Source organism: Leuciscus leuciscus (assembly GCF_965113295.1).
Source record: "Leuciscus leuciscus genome assembly, chromosome: 10".
In the NCBI taxonomy this organism is placed as follows: Eukaryota; Metazoa; Chordata; class Actinopteri; order Cypriniformes; family Leuciscidae; genus Leuciscus; species Leuciscus leuciscus.
The window spans coordinates 11,216,787-11,238,436 of record NC_138734.1 but is presented as its reverse complement, the minus strand read 5'-3'; the positions used below and the strand labels follow the sequence as shown (position 1 = coordinate 11,238,436).

The 21,650-nt window shown below is 36.8% G+C and overlaps 2 protein-coding genes across 5 annotated transcripts in view; both read left to right on the top strand.

The window, feature by feature from the left end:
• The first annotated feature begins 530 nt into the window (after window positions 1-530).
• The window catches only part of LOC309508391 (UDP-glucuronosyltransferase 2C1-like), a 42,109-nt gene continuing 20,989 nt past the window's right edge, over window positions 531-21,650 (top strand). The window contains exons 1-5 of one of the 3 annotated variants that reach the window (XM_082183003.1): window positions 531-643; window positions 766-838; window positions 3,250-4,069; window positions 12,287-12,323; window positions 13,079-13,145. The gene's annotated coding sequence lies outside the window, so the exon portion shown is untranslated. Of the gene's footprint in view, window positions 644-765; window positions 839-3,249; window positions 4,070-12,286; window positions 12,324-13,078; window positions 13,146-13,870; window positions 13,938-21,650 lie in introns of those variants that run through there. The other 2 variants (XM_082183004.1, XM_082183002.1) reach the window with 2 other exon arrangements.
• Window positions 817-21,650, top strand: part of LOC309508392 (UDP-glucuronosyltransferase 2C1-like) — a 53,178-nt gene continuing 32,344 nt past the window's right edge. The window contains exons 1-2 of one of the 2 annotated variants that reach the window (XM_082183006.1): window positions 817-838; window positions 13,079-13,145. The gene's annotated coding sequence lies outside the window, so the exon portion shown is untranslated. Of the gene's footprint in view, window positions 839-13,078; window positions 13,146-13,870; window positions 13,938-21,650 lie in introns of those variants that run through there. The other variant, XM_082183005.1, reaches the window with a different exon arrangement.

The window sequence follows — 21,650 nt, the reverse complement described above, 5'->3', positions numbered from 1 at the left end:
ATATATATATAAGTCTAACTATCGAGATTTTAAATAACTTGAGAACTTTTTGTACACCACGAACAAACCACTGAAATCGGTTGATAAATGTTTTTATCCAGAAAAACCACAGCTTACCCCGTTTACTTGCATTTGTATACAGCGCAGTCTTGCCCTCGGAAATATGGCGGACGCGTTGACCCTAACCTAACCCTAATCGCACAGCTCAGTTTATGAGGATGTCGCTGGATGAACGAACGACTCAGATCGGGAGGTGAGGTAAACTAACAGACAGCATAGACCCAGATAAATGAATTAATCGTTTCTGTTTCTCATAATTTGGCCTTTCCCTTGCATTGCAAATTTTTTTTTCTTATTTTAAATGCGATCAACATTTGATGTGTTGTTTGGGGAATTTGGCAATTAACATTTTAACATTTTAAATACATTCTGCTGAAATGAACGAAATGACTCGAAAAAAGATTCGTTCATTTTGATGAACGAGATTCAAAGATGATCCGAGTCACTAAAATGATCCGAACTTCCCACTAGCCTCCCAATACTCGTTTGTGGAGCAGTTCGATCGCACTATTCTGTATTTCTCTCGAATGCAAAATATTTCGATATGACGAGATCGTATAGGCTGCAGTGACAGCGATTGAGCGTGAGTAATTGTTCCGTGTGATCAGTGTGTTGTTTGAATCTTTGTATCGTAGTTCACGTGGTCTTGTTGAGGGGAAAGTAAACGATAGCTTACTTCTTTCTCTTTTGATAAAATAATATCAGAGGGGAGAATGAGGACACGTGAGTTGACAGCTGCGTGAGTTTTATAGTTCCGTGCGGTGCAACGTTTCACTGAGTGAGTGTCACTTATTTTATGCTTGATTGTAAATGTTTATACTCAAAGAAATAGATTCAGAGCTATAGGCCTGTACTGTTTTTGATGTCTGTGTTCATTCAAGTTTATTAATACTCTGTCTTGAGAGATGGAAATGAATAGTAATGTCACTGGTAATGTGAAGAGTGTAAAAGTGTGTGACTTATGAGAATGTATCTTTAATAATGTTTCTGTGTTTTGTTTTTTATCCAGAAAGCATAAAAAGCCACTGGTGTTATTTATTCCAGATTTAAGTATTCTTACAGATTGTTTGTATACTTTGGTTTATTTTTGGGAACGTTTCTGTACATTTATTGGACCATGTTTCCTTATTGTGTTTTTTTGCTGTCTAAAAGTGCAAGACTGTTAACAGCAAACAATGCCAAGTATTTGAATGTTTGAGCAGCAAGCTCATTAGCCGCCGATGCAACAGCAACCAATCAGCTGTGGTATGTAGATAATGACATGATTGCTACCAATAAGTTTAAGACCTATCAGGCCTATTTTTATATAGGGTATTTTTATAACCAGAGTTTTTCCTCCTGCGAAAAAAAAAAAAACAAAACAAAAAAAAAGTCCATACATGCTCGGTTTAAAGGAGAACTTGGTAACTTTTTTAACTTAATAAAACTGTCTAGAAATCATTTGGATGGTTAAACAACCTGTTCTGGTGATATTGGTGACTTTCCCCGCTCCCCCCAGCGTTCCCAGGCGGAAAACCAACCTTGCAACTTGCGCACTGCCGTCCCGGCAAAGTGAAATTGGAAGTCTCGTGAGAAGCGAGAACTAGAACGAGAACGAGCGCGAAACACAAATTGCTTTACGGCAATTCGACATAAACACACACGCATGTATGATGTATTACCAGATTACCCACCTCGGTAGACATAGCTCCACGCGATACAGTTGGCTTGCTCCGATCAAAACAAACGCACATGAGCAGCGGTAGAGAGGGGGAGGAGGCCGCCGCAAGTGAGTTTTTTACGACTGTGTTGTGAAATATACGCCCCCCCACAGCTGTAGGGGGAGCTCGTGGGGAAAACATGCGACAACAAAAGGGAAAATCAGCGAAGAAGTGACTAGAGTTCGCTAGAGTTACAGAGTTCTCCTTTAAAAGAAATCTCCGCCTACATGAAAACACAAAAACACGCTATCACGCGCTGTCAAGAGCATGCCACACCAGCAGGCGGCGATATAACCCTAATCGTAAAGCCACGTTGGCCAATCAGAAGCCTGAATCAGAAGCAAAAACCCCGGTTTTACTGTCTACACGACAACACTGCAACCGGCGTTTCTGAAAATCCTCACCCTGGCAGGGGTTTTCAAAAATGTTCGGTTTCAGTGACCTGATACTGCGTTTCCGTGTGGACGAACGGCCGAACCGTGTAAAAAAAAGTCACGGTTATAAAAATACCCGTGTCCGTGTGGACAAGGCCTCAGCCTGCACCATCTACAGTTTCATGTCAGAACTAGGTAATTGTTAGAAAGAGAACATAAGGGCAGAAAGGACCCAAAAATATTACAATCAATAAAAAAAATTTAAATGAAATTAATATGCTTGCTTTATACTCAAGAAATAGAGAAAAGGCATTGAAATTAAGAAGAAGAAAAACACAAGCACATCAAACAATATATAAAATAAGGGATCCTGCAACCAACACAACACAAACCAAACAAGAGAATATTCAAGATGTTTTTGAAATGTTTTATAGAAAATTATATTCTAAAATACCAGAAGACAGAAGCCAGGAAATTGGCTGTTTTTTAGATATCCTGAAGTTACCTACTCTCACTGATGAGCAAAATAATACATTGATAGTAGGGCTGGGCGATATGGCTTAAAAAAAAAAAAAATCTTCGATTTTTTATTTTTTTTTTCACATCAAACCCGTGTTTTATGTTTTTCTATTTAAAAACAAACTACAACCGACAAAGAAATTTCTCAAAACAAATATACTCTTTATTTTGTTCTGATTTTCCCTTATGCAGTTTAATCTAAATTTCCCCTTGAGGCATAAGTGTAACAGGAAACAAGCCTCAAAACATGCTTGTAAACGAGATGGCTGGCCCTGCCATTGTAGACAGTGGACATGTAGCTTATCAGTTTTCTAATAACTTCAAACTTACAGTGACACAATGCACCTTCAAAATAACTTAAAATATAAATAATAAATAAAATTGTGTGTCCCTCTTTGATAATACACTTTTGGTTAAATAAATGTAAAAAAATAAATAATAATAATTAGATCAAAAATACATAATTTTAACAGGGGGTATTTATAAAGTGCAAACAAAACTTTAAACAGTTTTCCTGAATCCCTGAAATTATAAACAAAATGAAACATCTGCATCCATTACTTTAGTTTCAACATTCTTCTTTTATGCATTTTTAGCCATGAAGACAAGCCTGTCTACTACTTCTGGCTTGAGGCATGCCCGGTTACATGTAACAAAGCCCCCTCCCACACTGAAAAGCCTCTCTGATGGGGCTCTTGTAGCAGGTACAGACAAGTATTTTTTGGACAGATTACCGAGCCTTGGGAAGTTTGGTTTGTGACGTTTCCACCACTGAAGTTGATCAGTGTCTGGGTCTACCTCAGGAGTCACTAGGTAGGTTTCCAGCTCTGTCTCTACTTTCACTGCCTCCGATTGGTGAGAAGATGGCTCTGGCACATTCTTCTTGAAGAAAGCAGCTAAAGTCATTTTCTTGTTGGGCGGAGGCTGTGCTTCTCCTTTGCACAGCTGGACCCAGCCCGATCTCATCCCAAGGCGTCATATACTGACGCTCTTGACATTTCGTCTACATCCAACACACATGGCACCCTTTAGCGTCAATATGAGACGCAGATAGATATGGGCCAGAAGGCGCCTCCTAGCGGTCTAACCCTAACCCTACCCCAGACCTAAACCTACCCATAACCGAACAAAGCTCTGTGCGTGTCATATTGATGCTAAAGGGTGCCATGTGCGTTGGATGTAGACGGAATGTCAAAAGCGTCAGTATATGACGCCCTAGGATGAGAATGCGTTGGCTGGACCAGGCTGCTGTGGTGTACTTTTTTCAGCAGGCAGAGACATCAGCTCAGTGACAGCTCTTTTCTTGACTTGTTCCACCTTGTCTGGGTCAATGTAGGTTGAACGGAACCTGGGGTCCATCAGTGAGGACATGTCCAAGAGTTCATTCTTCACAGGGTCGCTGTATTTGTCATCAAGGTACCGCATTGTTTCTTTTTATTGTTTTAGTGAGTTCTTCCTCCTCTGGCTGTAGGAGATTTGTTTTGATGGGGGCATAATTTTCTAAGAACATGGTTTCTGTCTCTCCTTGGATAACAGTCGTAATCTTTTTTGGTTCTCTCTGTGATGGGGGCAAAATCTTGGTGGTGCCTTTGGAGGGAAGTCACTGGGTGAACATGGACATTTTTATCAAGGCTTTACATGGTCAAGGGCACAGCATTGATGTAGGGCTGGGCGATATGGCAAAAAAAAAAAAAAAAATCTAGGTTTTTTTATAAAGTTTGACCGATTCACGATTTCGATTTCGATTTTTTTTCTTGTGTAACTAGTCAACTTAAAACATTACAACAACATGCAGGCATGAAAACTCCTCACCTTTCGGTGAAATTCGCCGTTTTAAAACCAAAATGGGTCACCTACGTGATTTGTGCAGATCCGATGAGAAAATGTTTATGGGGGGGAGGGGGGGTCGTGGTCGTGGCCAGCATTTACCCGCTATATCTCTATAGTTACCATAAACTTAGCAGCTTTAAAAAAACAATCATCATTCCTAATGCCGAAATCTGACAGCCAATCCGAGTCAGAGTAGGGCAGAATTGTTTTCAAAGTCTTTAACACCGCGAGTCTGATGACACACTGCCGAACAAAGAACCGCACGTCGGAAAGCAAGCCTGAGGTAAGTTAGCTTACAATGTTAACTGTCCTGTCAGATACAGACAGCGATGTTGCCAATGTCATTATTTTGACATAGAAGAGGGCGGGATAATATCGCGAGCGGGCACGGGCGCCGTGAGCGCTGAGCGAGCAGGAACAAGTAACAGTTAGTGAGTTGTCGTCGAAAAAGATGGATAACGCAAAAAAGCTGTCGGGGGCTAAAAATAGAAAAAGAAAGAGGGGAAAGGAGATGGCATGTCAACTGATGCGACAGCAGCTAAATAAGTGGATGGTGAAGGGCTACAGGTAGGATTTTGTTTTGTGTCGGAGTCACACACGTCCAGGCATGTAGTCTAATGCCATCGGGACTACCGGGAGATTCCCGGTGGGCCGACGTGCTTTTTGGGCCGATACATCTCATACTTTTTTGTTTCGTTTTTTGTCTTAACGGCCCATAAAACTCGTACATCGGCAGCCCATTCGTTTTGTTTTGCTTAATTGGCGGCGCTGGGTTAGTGCGTAATTAGTGTGTAATGCATTGGTCAATAAAAAGTCAGCGTTAGTTTTTTTTTCTGACACCCCATGAAACGCGTAGATCAGCGGCCCATTTGGTTCTTTTCTTGATTGACACTGGGCTAGCCCAATCACACCTTTAATGTGAAGTATAGAAATATACTCTTTCAAGTATAGAAATTAGTACAAAATTTATTATGAAAGTTTCCTTTATTTTTCAGTGCATTTGTTTTACAATATATGGCTATTACTATCATGGGATTAATAATTATAACTATTATTATGTAGGCCTAGTAGTAATGTAGACAGACACTGTAACTAAAATCATTTTTCTTTGTTTAATTTTCACCAGATTGATGAATTTAACATTAAAAAGCACTATATATATAAGTTGATTGAATTGGATTTTTTGCTGCCGCATCCTTCTCACCTTTTTTACCCCTGACCTGTTTTCATGCCTGAACATGACTTAAGTAACATTCTCTTTGTAAGTAACTTGAAAAACCATCTGGTTAAGGAACATTATATTTTGAATGGCCATGCCATACATAAATTGGTCAACAAGGTGTAAATAAATGTAAAACAAATTCACAAGTTAAATATCTTTGCAGAAGATTTGAATGACATGAAAGTAAATATTGTGCAATTTGAATGAAACATTAAATACTTCTGAATATATAGTAAGAAAATAACCATTTTAACCAATGTAAACATTACATCAGTCAACTCAAAAAGTTATGCAAATTTTCAACAGTAAAAAAACAACAAAAAAACCCCCAAAAAACCAACACTTTGTAGACCATCGTGCAAACATAAAGCATGTTGTAGGCTAGATGTTCTTTACAGGTTTCTTGAGAGGAAGACCAGTCTGTCTACTGTTTCAGGCTTTAGAGATGCTCTGTGACAGGTTATAATGTTCCCACCTGCACTGAACACCCTCTCAGAAGGGGCACTGGTTGCAGGAATACAGAGGTATTTTTTTGCAAGTTTGCTGAGCCTGGGAAAGATTGTCTCATTAGCCTTCCACCAGTGAAGTGGGTCTGTGTCTGAATCTACATCAGGAGACAGCAAATAGGCTGTCAGCTCGGCTTTGACTTTGTCTTCTTCTGACTGAATGACAGGTTGTGATGCTGGTGCCGTTGTCTTAAAAAAGCTTGCCAAGGTTTTCTTCCTCTTAGCCCCAGCCTCTGTTCTCTGTTCTTCCTGCTCCACGCCCTGAGTCATCTGAACTGTTGTCTCAAGATTTTTGTCTGGCAACAAAGATGTCAGCTCTTTAACAACTTTTTGCTTGATTCCCTCCAACTTGTCATGTTCGATGTAAGTTGTACGGAACCTGGGATCCATCAGAGAAGCTATGTTGAGGAGTTCATCTGTGACAGGGTCGCTGTATTTGCAGTTGAGGTACTGCAGTATTGTGCTTTTGATGCGTTTTGTTAAATCTGTGTCAGCGTCTTGTGCTCGTAGAATGCTACTGTTAAAGAGCACTGGTTTGAGGTACGAGACACTCACATATGCTTCACCTGACAATGCATCAGTCTTGCCACATTGGAACAAGCTGCCGAGTTTTTTTTATCAGAGCCACGAACCCGAGCTATGGCTTTCTCCTGTTCTAAAACCCTCTCGATCATCTTTTGTCTTGAACCCCACCTGGTGGGGGTCTCCGTAATGAGTTGATGAGCAGGTAGGCCGAGCTCAGCCTGTGCAGATGCAAGATCTCTTCTCTTTTTCCAGCTGAAGGAAAACACACTTACAACCTTCTTGCACACTGCAACTGCACGGTCAACTCTGTGGTCTTTCACACCATGTTCTGTTAAAATAAAGCAAAAAAAATAAAAAAATAATAGAACTAATAAAAAGAACTGAAATAGCAGTTCATTGTACTTTGACAGAAATATTGTAAAGAGCTTTCTCCTTCATAACTGCAGAATATGAATCTATAACCAACAAACTCATATTAAGTGATTGGCACTGTTATTACAAAAGCAAAACAATCATCATCATCATTTCAGCTATTAACCCTCTGAGGTCTGAGCTGTTTTCTGGCCCTGGAGGTGTTCTGACATGCTCTGACATTTGTGCTTATTTCTGTTACTTGTGACATTGTCATGGCTAAAGTCGTATTACACTGTATTTAGCACAAATTCTGCTACAATAATATATCAGCAGCATGTATGTAAAAGTTTGTAGTTTTGAGATAATGACATTTATGCGTGGTTTGTGAAAATACCCCAAAAAAATTGTCACTGAAATAAGGCCATGAAACCCATACTGATTATTTCTTCACAAGACTTTTGAAAATTGTATCACGTAGCCTAGAATATTTGCTCCAAAACTATGTGAAAATCACCCTGACTGCTCATTCAGATAAGACAATATATTGATTTAAAATTTCTAAGACGTGTTTTGTGGGAGAGAAAGCCATATGCGAAGACACTCCCCTAACTGCCCTATTAGTAGCGATCAGGCCCTGTCATTCTGAGGAACCTTGCACAAAGAATGAGGAGATTTAAAAAAGAATGGCTTTTAGATTGTTTGGATTTATTTACAACACAACATAATCCAAAGATACACAACAAATGACAAAAGAGCACATTGAAAACAATGATCCAAAGACAGAGACCTTTGTGCCAGCATAACATAATAATAACAATAACCTATAGCAGCCTATAAATCTTCCAAAAGATTTCAGTAACAACTATGCTAGAGAAAAATATATTGATTATCATATGTTACTTCAAATGTTTCCATTCGTTATGATGATATGAAATGAGATAATAGTAAACATATAAAGCCTATTGTTTGGTGCATTTTGCTTTTCAAACGCACAGCTCGCTCCAAAATATGATACATTCAAACCCACAGCGCGCTCCAAAATATGATACATTCAAACGCGATCGCGCTCTAAAATATGAAACATTATGGTACCATATTATACATATCTACATTTGAGCAGATATCCACAAACAGTATGTAAACACGGGTCTAAATATTATAATATTCACCATATATCTAGCAACAGTTCAACTGCAATGTGAAGTTTATGCAACAATACCATAAACTAATAAGTACGAATTTCTTACCTTACATCTTTCTTGTCTTCAAATCGCATTCTTCTTCTTCTGAGGTAAATCCAATGTACGCTCACAGCGCGTCTTCCAAACTCGACGAAAAGCAGAGACCTGTGAAGTGTTTTGTGTTTGAGGTAACGAGCACGTTCGCGTTCCATGTGGAGATTTGCATGTGAATCACTTTTGCGCGAGTGGGCGTGGTCGAATTAAAAATAATTAGCAAGCGTTTAGGGCTGGTCCGAATACCATTTTTTGAGCTTCGAAGCTTCGGTAGTAATTAACATCGAATATTCGAAGCTTCGGAGAGAGGTTGCTGAACATATTCTTCTCTCTAATAAAGGCAGGAATCTCTATGTATCTGTATGTCCTTTTGCATTTTTATTATTTCGAGAACCGTTCATCCAATCGACTTCACAAGGGAGTGCAGTGTTGCATTTGGTGCAATATAGATGGACACGCGAGACGCGACACGCAACACATTCCGAATTAATAAACTTTTAGTAAACTACAGAACAGCGCGAGCGGGAAGCGGCGCACGTACCTCACGCGGGCAGGGCTTATATGCTCCGAGAACGGACACTGCACTAGTGATATAAAACGCACACACACAGGTCTGTTAAATTAAGCAATACTTTTAAGGTAGTCTAATATTTTTCTTACTAACAAATGACTGACACTGTAAAGGGTAGATTTAAATAAAGAAAAACGAAATTTAAAGAAAGAAAAACGAAATTTAAATAAAGAAAAAACGAAATTTAAATAAAGAAAAACGAAATTTAAATAAAGAAAAAACGAAATTTAAAGGTATAGCGGAGGATCTTTCCAAATTTTAGATAAGACCCGCCCTCTCCACTTTTTGAAAAGTTTGATTGATTCACCAGAATGATTGACAATTAGGAGGACCAATTGTATAGGTTACCCACCAGGAAGTAAAACATCCTCCGCTATACCTTTAAATAAAGAAAAACGAAAACGAAATTTAAATAAAGAAAAACGAAATTAAGTTAAATTAAAAACGAGATTAATTTAGATTGATAATACCGGGTAAAAAAGGCTAATACATTTTGTTTCTATTATTCTATTTTCCACAATGTCAAAGCAATGCAGCTTAACCCAAAACACAAGCTCAGGCATGCACTTCGGTCCATACAAACTCCGCTGCGCACTAGCCAGAGAACGCTCCCGTTGCACGTCGGTTCTATTTCTAGCATGCACGCGTTTTCCGCGTGGCTTGAGCCGTGTCTCACGCAGGCACTGTGCAAACTCCAACCTGTTAACATGGGGACATGCAGGGAATATTCGGGTCCAGCCCTACAAGCGTTTGAGATACTGAACATCCTGTTGGTTTTATACAAATTACATAAACAGAGAATATTTGTTTTCAGTTTGAATCCGATCATTTAAAAGTACACACTTAAATGTGTATAAAGGTATAAGGCTCATAAATGTGTGACAAGAATTCGCTGAGTTTTGTTTCAGTTTATAGACGTGCTCAAGAAAAAAAAGTTCACCGCGACGGAGAGGCAGAACGCACACCCTGTTTATTTTCTTTATTTTACAAAAGCACAATGTTTTGATTTGATTGTAAGTGGACACATACAAAAGTAGAAATATCACAGATTCTTTTTTTATATTTCTTTTTTCTGTATGACCATAAATGACGGAGTAATTTAAGTTTATTGTGCTACAATGTGAAGAAAATCCAGCAAAACGCGGGGGCGCGTTTGCCGACCTCAGAGGGTTAATGAAATAACATCTGAATAACTGTGATTTAACTTTCAATTTTAATGCTTGAATTATTAATCATACTTACCAATGGCATTGTGAAGACGATGTCCAAAGCACTGAAGATGGGTCCAGTCGTTCAGCTTCATTGCTTTGATCATGTTCGTTCCACTGTCAGTGGTCACGCACACCTGTCGATCCTCCACAAGCTTCCAAGACGCCAGCGCATCTTTAAGCCCATGACCAATTATTTCCCCAGTATGATCGTCAGGAAAATAACATGTCTGAAGGCAAAAACTTCGCAGTTTCCATTCTGCGTCAACATAATGGGCTGTAAGGCTCATGTAAGGCTGAAGAGTACGACTACTCCACAGGTCAGTCGTCGTAGAAAAAAAAGATGCCTTTTCAAGCTGCTCCACTACTTTTTCACGTGTTTCAGTGTACATTCGGGGAATAGCTACGTCTTTGAAATATTTGCGGCTCGGCAACTTGTATCTTGGATCAGCAGTGTGTAGCATTTTTATGAACCCTGGCTTTTCGATGGTGTATATGGGAAACCATGTCCTTAGCGTTATGAAACGCCACAGCATCTGTAATTTCTTTCCATCGGGGCGCCTTTTTGTCGTATGGAACGGAATTGGAAAATGATACCGCTAATGAAATCTGGCGTTTTGCAATTTTAGGTGGACCTTTTGCACTTGGACTTAGCTTGTTTTCATCTCTTAACTTTGAGCATTCTTCCCATTCAGCTTGGTGCCTTTGTCGCAAATGTTGGAATAAATTAGTGGTGCTGCCACTGCCGGTTGAAACTGACTTTCTGCATATTTTGCATTTGACAAAAGTTTGTTCGACGTCTGAACTCTCAAATCCCGAACCATTTCCAAACCACAGAGGAAACGTTACTACCTTTCTTTGGCACAAGGTCATCCTGACCATCTCGTTGATATTATTTCTGTAGCCTATTACGTTCCTTCATAGAGCACTGTACTCTCACAGGTGAGCGGTTAATTAGGCGCGCCATCATGTGGTCGGAGTCGGACAAGCCTCTTAATTATTCTGCCATTGGTGCAAATACAATGTATCTATTTTTTCTATTTAAAAAATCGCAATACCTCGATTTAATCAAAAAATAAATCGTCTTAAAACGTAAATTCGAATTAATCGAAAAAATCGCCCAGCCCTACATTGATGTAATATGCATCTTCAATAGCTGGTTCGTAAAGGAGAATTCAACTTATTACAACTCTATAACCATACCTAACACCAAAGGAATGGATGAAGAATTAGCAGAAGATTTGCTCTACAAAATGATCGACTATGAAACTACGGCTGTTTCGGGATGTATTCAACACTGTTCATAAAAATCATGGAATGGTATGTCAGCTTATAAAAAACATATTTGAAAACGTGAGGAATTTACGAAGGCACTGCATGAAAAACAGTATGATCTGATGCTTACTGATCTGGCATGGGATGCAGGGATTATCCTGGCTCATGAACTCAAGTTACCCATGGTATATAATGTGAGATGGACCACTACTGGTGAGGGACACTTTGATGTTGTTCCCTCACCAATGTCTTACATCCCTATCACAGGATCTGGAAACACTGACAAAATTAACTTTTTCAAACGAGTAAAAAAAAATTATTCTATTTGCTAATGGGCATTCAGAACAGCCGTTTTAATTTTCCACATTATCAAGCACTTTGTGACAAATATTTCCATCCACATGTGCATTATCCAGAGGGCTGATTATATGGCTTATGAGGGTTGATTTTGTTTTTTAATTTCCACGTCCAACAAAGCCAAATATCATCTACATTGGAGGCTTTCAGTGTAAACCAGTGAAGGCCCTTCCACATGATCTGGAAGACAAAAAAGTTCCACAAAGTTCTGGTGAGCATGACAATCTTCTTCGTTTACAAGACAAGGGAGGAGCCAAGATACTCTCCATCTCAACTTTAAACAAGAACACACTGCATGCAGCCATATAGGAAGTAATCAATGAACCGTCTTACAGACTGAGTATGCAGAGACTCTCTCATCTGCACATTGGTAAGCCAGTTAAACCTTTGGACAGCGCCCTCTTCTGGATTGAGTTTGTAATGAGACACAAAGGTGCTGCTCACCTCCGTACAGAGTCCTACAAACTACCTTGGTACTATTACTCAGTAGATGTTGCAGTTACATTGTTTGCAGTTGTTCTGATATTCACTCTATCTATATTTTTAACAGTTCGATATCTGTGTGTCAAGTGCTGCAGCAGAAAAAGGTAAACTAAGTGACATTTGCATTTGATGCTGATCACTTGCAACTAATATAAAAAAAATTATTGTAATATTAAGAAAATATTACAAATATAAAATGTATACAAATATCGAAATGCTTGTTTTTCATTTAAACAGCATTAAAACTGCATTCATCACATGATCTTTAATGGAATAATAAATGCTGAATTATTATACTGTCTATGCATGCTTTAAAATAAAAATTATGTTGTGAAACCCCCTATCCCACTGCCTTGAATAATGGTTTGATTATTCAGTCATTACAGTGAAATTTGTATTTTTGACCACATGCTTCAAACAGAGATAAGTTTCTTTAACCTTTCTCAAATGGATCTATGAGTCTAAAATCGAACTTAACTAACTTTTCCCTCATGAACTCTCATTCCCTCATGTGATCTGTCATTCCCTCATTGCCCTCACTTTCAAGTTTACCATCCATATTCTGATAGTAGGCAGTTAAATGAGCACTGAGCCAAAGTACTCTTTAATCAATCATTATTTTGTTTTATAATAAGCAAGTGTTCAAAGAGATAGTTATGGTGTTGAGAAGTAGTATAAATTATTTTCTGTATAGATTTGATATCACTAGCAAATTTACATGCCAGTAAAAATATGTATGTGCCTTATAGATCATGTTACAAATAAACGTTGCACTTTGGACTTTCTGTGGGCTGCTCACTACATTTCAAATGATAACATTCAATAAGGCGTAATGCTAAAGTTGTTTGCTTATTTTCAGGAGTAATATGCCAAGATAAAGATATTGGCACCGAACAAAGAAGAAGCATATGCCAGTCAATATAACCGTAAGTAGTCTACAGTTTATGGATTAAAACAACAGGCTTTTTTTTTTTAACAAAGTGTATTCATTGAAAATAAATGTGAAATTTTCATTATTTTAGGGATAAACTAGTTTTCAAAAAAAAAAAAAAAAAACAGCATTCAAACTGCATTCATCACATTATCTTTAATGGAATAATAAATACTGAATTATTCTACTCTCTATGTATGCTTAAAAAAAAAAAAAAAATTGTGTTGTGAAACCCCCTATCCCACTGCCTTGAATAATGGTTTGATTATTCAGTCATTACAGTGAAATTTGTATTTTTGACCATATTCTTCAAACAGAGATAAGTTTCTTTAACCTTTCTCAAATGGATCTATGAGTATAAAATCTAACTTAGCTAACTTTTCCCTCATGAACTCTCATTCCCTCATGTGATCTGTCATTCCCTCATTGCCCTCACTTTCAAGTTTACCATCCAGATTCTGATAGTAGGCAGTTAAATGAGCACTGAGCCAAAGTACTCTTTGATCAATCATTATTTTGTTTTATAATAAGCAAATGTTCAAAGAGATAGTTATGGTGTTGAGAAGTAGTAGAAATTATTTACTGTATATTTGATATCACTAGCAAATTTACATGGGAGTAAAAAAAAACATATATGTGCCATATAGATCATGTTACAAATAAACTTTGCACTTTGGACTTTCTGTGGGCTTCTCACTAGATTTGTTTGCTCATTTTCAGGAGTAATATGCCAAGATAAAGATATCAGCACCGAACAAAGAAGAAGCATATGCCAGTCAATATAACTGTAAGTAGTCTACAATTATGGATTAAAACAACAGGCTTTTTTAGCAAAAGTGTATTCATTCAAAATAAATGTGAAATTTCCATTATTTTAGGGATCATCTGTAGGTTTCTACAGTTTCAAGAATTAATTCGACATTAAAAAAAAAAAAAAAATATATATATATATATATTTATTTTTATTTTTATTTTTTTATGAAGTATACATTTTATGAAGTATACTTAAGTAATGTTCAAGTATATTTTTAAATATACTTTATGTAGTAAGTATACAATATCAATGTACTAGTTGTAAACTTGTAAGTGTACTATTTCAATATGGTTTGGGACTAAATTGGCTGACTTTTTAGTATATAAAATATACATTTAAGTGTACTATAAGTGTTACAGTAGCAAACTTTAAGTGCACAACTAGTTCACATCTATGTTTCTCATTTGAACTGCATCTGTACTACAAGTGAACTTATAAGAATAATAGTAGTTTACTATTTTAATACTTGTAGTACTAGTTTTGAAAAGTTTATGAAAGGACACTTTTAAGTATACTGCAAGTATAATTGTTTGTTTTCTTTAAGTGAACATAAAATTATACTTAATTTACTATATTTATTATTGTTGCACTTAAAGTATACTACTATGTTCCAATTAGGTATTCAATTTTTATACTTGAAATATACCTTTAACTGCACTTTAACTACTGTTCATTCTACAATTCATGTTTTTAAAAGAACAATTCTAGCTTCATACATACTTTTTTATCAACACTTGAATGTGGGTAAGTTAAAAAAAAAAAAATATATATATATATATATACTACATCCGGATGGGATTTGGAACAATGATCAAAACATAAATTAAGTAGATTGAGTCCATCAACACCCCCACACAGTGCCGGCCCGAGCCTTTTGGGGGCCCTAAGCAGAATTTGATTTGGGGGCCCCCTCCCACCACGCAGAGTCACCTGTGCTTGACGATTATTGACACAATGTCACGCTATAATGTTACATTATAAATTAATACAATGAGGTTATGTATTAATACAAAATAAATACTTAATAAAAAATAGATACTTAAAAAAGTTTTAACTTTTTCTTTACTCTTTTACTAACTCTTGGAAACTTCTGAAAACAAACTGTCACAAAACATATTAAAAAAATTATTTGCAGAATATCTTTGCAGTTTGAATGATGTCTTGTATGAACATGACGGAGTATGTTTTTATGTTTCCACTGTTCGATCGCGCCCGCGACTCACACACACACACACACACACACACACACAAACACACACACACACAACATATTCCAGCTTTGTAATCTTCCACTGTGATGTTTCCAAGCACATTTTTGCGCGTGTGAAGAGGATGATTTTTTCCGTCGATATTGGAACATGAGTGAAGTACAAAGCCTATGATAAAGAATAGTTTACCATCCAAATCCATCGCGAATGTTGAAACATTCTGATTCTAATGAGAGAGATACGTGAGCCCAACGCCGCTTACTTTCACTTTCGCTTTAAATTATTTCGTTTTGGCTTGTTTATAGTTATTTTTTTATTCTTGTTCTGTTCTGAATATCATTACATTTAAAGGATAAATCATTGATCAAATCCAATTTTTGTGACATGGCTTAACATTACCGTGACTTTGCGCACAAATTGTCTATGCGCGCGAGGTTATGCGCATGACTCAAACACTGGCAGACACAGCAGCAGTTGTAGGCAGGTATATTGATCATGAAATCAGAATTTTCTTGTCTTGAATTATTAATCCTTTCATTCATTTATGTCACTTGTTTAAGTTAATTAATATGTAAAAAAAAAAAAAACTCGATTGGGGGCCCCCTGGTGGCGAGGGGGCCCCAAGCAGCCGCTTAGTTCGCTTATTCCTCGGGCCGGCCCTGCCCCCACAGCTTCACAGTCGTTAACCCTTCCTCGGTTGACATTTCATTCGGTAATGTTAGGGAGTTTTAAATTTAAATGCTGTTGTTTTACATTTGCATAAGCAATCTTCCATCACTTGATTCTGCTTCTCATTCCCCTGTGTTTCGATCTGGAGATTCTGTACTCTTTCAGAAGATGCATAATAGTGCCCTCTATTGAAAACATGGATATCTGGAAAATTCAGTCTGTGGCGGAGAAAGAGTAAAGTAGATTTGAAATAAATTTCTAAATGTACACTAGCAGTGGACTAGCCTACACAACAATTCAGATACTCAGAATTAGGAAAATATCTGTTGCGCTGTGTCAATGATGCTTTGGGAATGCCCCCGCGCGATTGCGTCTGAAGCACATGTCAACTAGTCCAATAGCGAGAGTGAACGTCACAGGTGGGTGACGTCATGACCAGGAAAGGATAAAAGCACATCCGGAATGAACGGCGTTAGCTTCTGTGCCTCTGCAAGTGCTCTGTTTTCATACTGTCTGTGTTTTGGAGATTTATGTAAGGACTGTATTTCTGCTGGAACAGGTGGATTTGTATCCGCACTGGTGTTTCGGCAAGAACACATACGACTCAGTTGAACCAGAGTTTGAAGTTTACTGATGATTCAGTTTGAATGGTAACAGTGAGTGGTCTGAAATATCAAATAATAACAATAAATATTAGATATACAAATACATCAATAACATTCACATATGCAATAATCCAGGTTACATTATTAAAGTCGTTGCAGTACTTAGTTTGAGAGCTCAGACATGGCATTAGATATGAAAGACGCCGTTTTAACGTGTCCTTATAGGCAGTAATGGCAGATAAAGAAACTACACATAATGTAATATACACAAATATAAGTGAATAACAATATAAATCACCATCCAGAGATATTGCTCACACTATAATGGTACTTAAGCATTAGTTATACATATCGTAAATGGTGAACTTTGGTGGTTAGGTGCTAACGTGGATTGCCGTGATGGAAAACCAATGAGCTTGTGATATATCAATAAAGTATACACATATGCTTTCAAACATCGAAAAGGTCACAGGATAATAAGAAATAAACAACTTACATTCTGGTCATTAACTTGCTAACATAAGTCTACTACTAAAAGAAAAAGGAGATATCAATTCTGCACAGGAGCATTCATAGTTCGTCTCTTGCTGACTTGAGGCACTGACTGGCGTCATTCGGTAAACAGCGCTCTGATTGGATGAATCCTTCTTAACAGTCTGTCTTATTTATTGTTGTCTGTCCTGATATAGTACAGCTCAATATAAGAAAATCATATATATATATATATATATATATATAACAATCATTCAAGGTGTGTGCTTCTCCCTAGAGTCCTGCACGGGTTCGGGTATTTTGCTCAAACGGGTGAAAAATATCCAACTGTGTCGGATACGGGTACGGGTGGGGTCGGACACGGGGGAAACACGGGTTTAAACACGGGTTTAAAACAATCACATGCAAACGTAAAAATATATGCATATTTTTAGGAACACATCTACAAAAATATTCCTGTATTTCAAGTTGATAAAATAATTTAAAATCCACATCAGTTTATTTGTGCCGACACGCCACGCCCTCCCGGGATCTATAACGTTACCTAGGCTACTTTCACTTTTAAAAATTCATCATAACCGCGCGCGCGCGATCTGCTTGCAGTCGTCGAGATGGATGCTGAGGAGTTGAAGAAAAGAATAGCTAGTGGAGATTGTAAAGTTGTCGACAATACGTCATCAAAAATCAAGTCCAGTGTGTGGGAGAAATTTGGAGTTATCTGAAGAAAATATTGTGAAAGGCTTTGCTGCATGCATTTTCGTGTTGGATAGCCGCACATGTGGAACTTCATCGCCGAGGAAGCATGCAGATAATGTTGTGGTTTAATTCTTTCCTTTCAGGGAAACGACTTCAGAGATTTTTGATACCAGAAATATTAGACTTTATTAACAAACAAAGCCGAGAGACTCTCCGCAGAAAGAGCCCCTCCAGAAAGATTGTCCAGCAAACGTATATACCTTCTCCTTCTCCCAAATATGGTAATACATTCTATAGGTATTTTGAGAAATAGTTTGTACCATGTGACATTACTGAAATAGAATTCTCTGCTGTAACCACACAGCTCTCAGGTTCCAAAGTCACCCAAAGACATACACAGACAGAAAGGAAATAATAGTGTACAAAAAACAGTTAAATTACTTATTTTCTAAATAATAAAATCTTCAACATTCCCTCCTCTGGGGCTTATTTAAGCCCCACATTTGCTATCCTTGTCCAGAGTGTAGTTTCAAAATCCAGTCCCCTCCGTTATACTACCTTAGTGACTAAATTAAGTCACTCATTCTTATTTTCAATGACTGAAATTATGCCACCACACTCCTGGAGGAGCAATCGAGCCAAACATCTTTCTCCATACATTTTTCTTTCTTTCAGTTGTTTTTCTTTCAATGGAGAAAGTAAAAGACTCGAATCCTCCCTAATCAGACATCAAACATTGTTACAAGTGTGTGGATGAAATTGGTTCAGCATTGTCTGTTATTTTCACAGTTATGTATAATATGTCAAACATAAAAATCCCTTATACTATAAAGTTCTTGCATTGTAGATATCCTCTTTGACACATACACCCAGGATCTGGCTTATTCATTTTCTTCTTCATTCTCAATCGAGGTACTTCCATCAACGTCCATTGATTGTAAATCTCAATTTGGTTTATAAACCCAATCTTAATAATAAATGATTTATTTGCCCTCTAAAATTAGTTTTCATTATCTTCTTGATATGGAACGTACACAACAGAATAATAACCCCCTTTCAATATTACAACTTCAGAATCCTTAATCTTTAAATCAAGTTTTCCTTAACTTTTTGACTCAATCGTATTTGCTAATTTTTCTCCAAACATAAGTCATTCTACTTTTTTCATGTAATGTTTTCATTATAATAAAGACAAATCATTATAATAAATCTCTGCTGATTATAGTAGAATCATTGGTTTAGTTTGCTTTTTCATTTTGCATAATCCATATGAATTTTGATTTAAAATAGGGCTGGGGAAAAATTACTTCCTCTCATTTTTATTCGCTTCTTATTTTTATGAAGGAATATCAATTCTTAAATTTGAAGAATCAATCTTTTAGTCAGTCATTTTTAGTTGATTAAACAAACATAACATTGTAGTGCACCTTCTATCCATTAAATCGCAATATGCTTCGTTATAACGTTTTACATTTCAAATTCTGTCTACTTTATTACCAAATTTAAACAATAAATAAAATGTTTAATCTCACGTGTTGCAGCTTCTTCTCATTATAGCTCCTCAGTTCAAGCATACTTTAACTGAATACCTTTTCTTCCTTTCTACTAATTTCTAAATGAACTATCATGAATAAACTTAATTATGTCACATGTAATCACTCAAACTAAGAAAGCTTTAAGAGCAATGTTACATTTACTTCATACAAGTCATTCAATAAACTCATTAGACAATTAGAAAAAATAACTCTCAAAAATAACTTTTTATACTATCTTACATATTCATTGTACGTACATTTCTTTTTCTGTATATCTAATTTTAATCTTAATCATTTCAAACATAAAGCATTATAACTTAAAACTTCCTTTCTATAATTTGAGTTTCTGCACACAAATAATTTAATCTTCAATTTCTCTGGAATGACTGCTGTCCCATTATCTAAACTTATTTCTGATAGAATTTAAAATCTAAGGAATACTTCTCTGGGAATATTTAATTACTTCTCCTGACCCTCCTCTGCTGATTTCATTGCCTTTACCCATCTCTTTCTTGCTCATATAATCTATTAGGTGTTTTATTAGTCCTTCTGGTACTGATATATGGCCTATTTGTGTCACTGTTCCTTTTTTACCTTTATTTTTGGCACAAATTTCATATGTGTACAGTCAGAAATTGCCAGAAATGCCTTTTATTTAATTTTCCTTTAATTCTTAATTTAGCCTTAATTCTTTCCTTATTCTTAATCCCTCCTTACTCCCCCCTTGCGCACTTGGTGAAAACAATGCGCATCTGGATTGAGAATATTCAAAAGTATGTTTTTGTGCAATAACCTGTCATTCTTACCCCCCTCTGATTCCATATAAATTGTTCATAATGCCTGTTTGTTATTGAATTTGAACAACTTACAACTGAGGTGGTCGTTCTATTAGCACCATTTAAAATACATTAAATTAGTCAATAGCATATTGAATCAAATCATAATCTTATAACTTAAATTGAAATCAAATGTTTGTTAATAGCCAGTGTTAATATTTTCTTTAATTTTCAACTGTATAGCCTTAAATTAATTACTTATACTCCTGTATTGACAAATTACATTCGAGTAGGCCCACCATTTATGATCTTTTTTTTTTTTTAAATGTCATTTAGTTCTAGTTGTATTTTCCTTCATGACTTGTCTTAATTCTCACTATGCTATGACAATTACTTGAATTAGTCGCTTATTCATTATTTTGTTTCTTTTTAAATCATTTATAATTTATTTTCTATGTTGTTTTTGATATATTCTTTAATTCAATATTTTTCCTTCTGGTGGGTTTATTATTAAGTTGCTACTAGTATATTCAAAGGCTTTAACATTACCTTAAAATAAAGTTTGGTTGATGTTGACTTTGAACTTGTACTCATCTCTGTTGATTCTCTTTTCTTTGCACAACTTTTTGTGAGCTTTCCACATTCTGCAAATTTTCATTTAAAGTTTTTCTTGTCGTTTGTCGTCTTTTTGCATTCATGTTGATCATTCAGTTTCACCAGGGTGACTCTTTACGAGCCGTTGCAATGGGCTTTCCCTCGGCGGCGAGGGAGGCTGTTACTAGCACAAGACCTTGATCCCTCACTTCCTGTTGTGCAGGGTTGAGGCTTTTTGGTGTATTTTAAGTTGAGAGGTATGGACTCAAATGTCAGTTTGCTGATCAATGCACAAGCCTTTTCTGAGATGACAAAGCAGTCACTGGTACTTTTTGTCTGAATCGTCTTAGTAACCTTCCTGGAACTGAACTGTTCTCATCTGTGAATGAAACCTTCATTATTTCTGTTAGTTCAGTTAGTGACAACAACATATTAAATCATCTGCTCATCTGCTCCATTGTCCTTCTTGCTGTCACCTGTTAAATGATCATGTGGGCTGAGTGGTGTTCTGTCCCCTTCTGGGGGTCTTAACCCCTATATTACTTTTTACAATTAGTCAATTCAGCTCAGTTATCTCATTGTTTTGAGTCCCACTGTTAGCACACTATTTATCTGGCATCTTGGACAACACTCAACCCACTTTGCAACAAGAAAAAAGTTACTCAACAATATTTCATACTTTTGACAAAACGTAAGCTCCTTCATGATATGCTGAAAAGGAAATCAGATGTGTTATTCTCCATCATGATATTCTGAAAGGAAAGTCAGATGTGTTAGGCGCTGCGCAATTGTGGTACTGTTTTTTCTTTTCTTTTCTATTGTCACTACAGTTTCGACCAGGAAATTAACCAAATCCATCCATGGTCATTATTTTATTGGGCAGAATATGCCTGTGGGCCCACATATCAAATTTAGATACAGCTGTAGGCAAAATAATGGATTTGCCTTGGTGTACACCATCTCTCACTCATTCATACTCAGTCACTCATTGGCCATCACACATTCTTCTTCCGCAGGTTGTCCTCTATATGCGGAACTTGTAAATTTAGCTGTGGAATGCCAAAGGTCTGACGGACAACGTCACACACAGCTACGCAAACACTATTCAGAA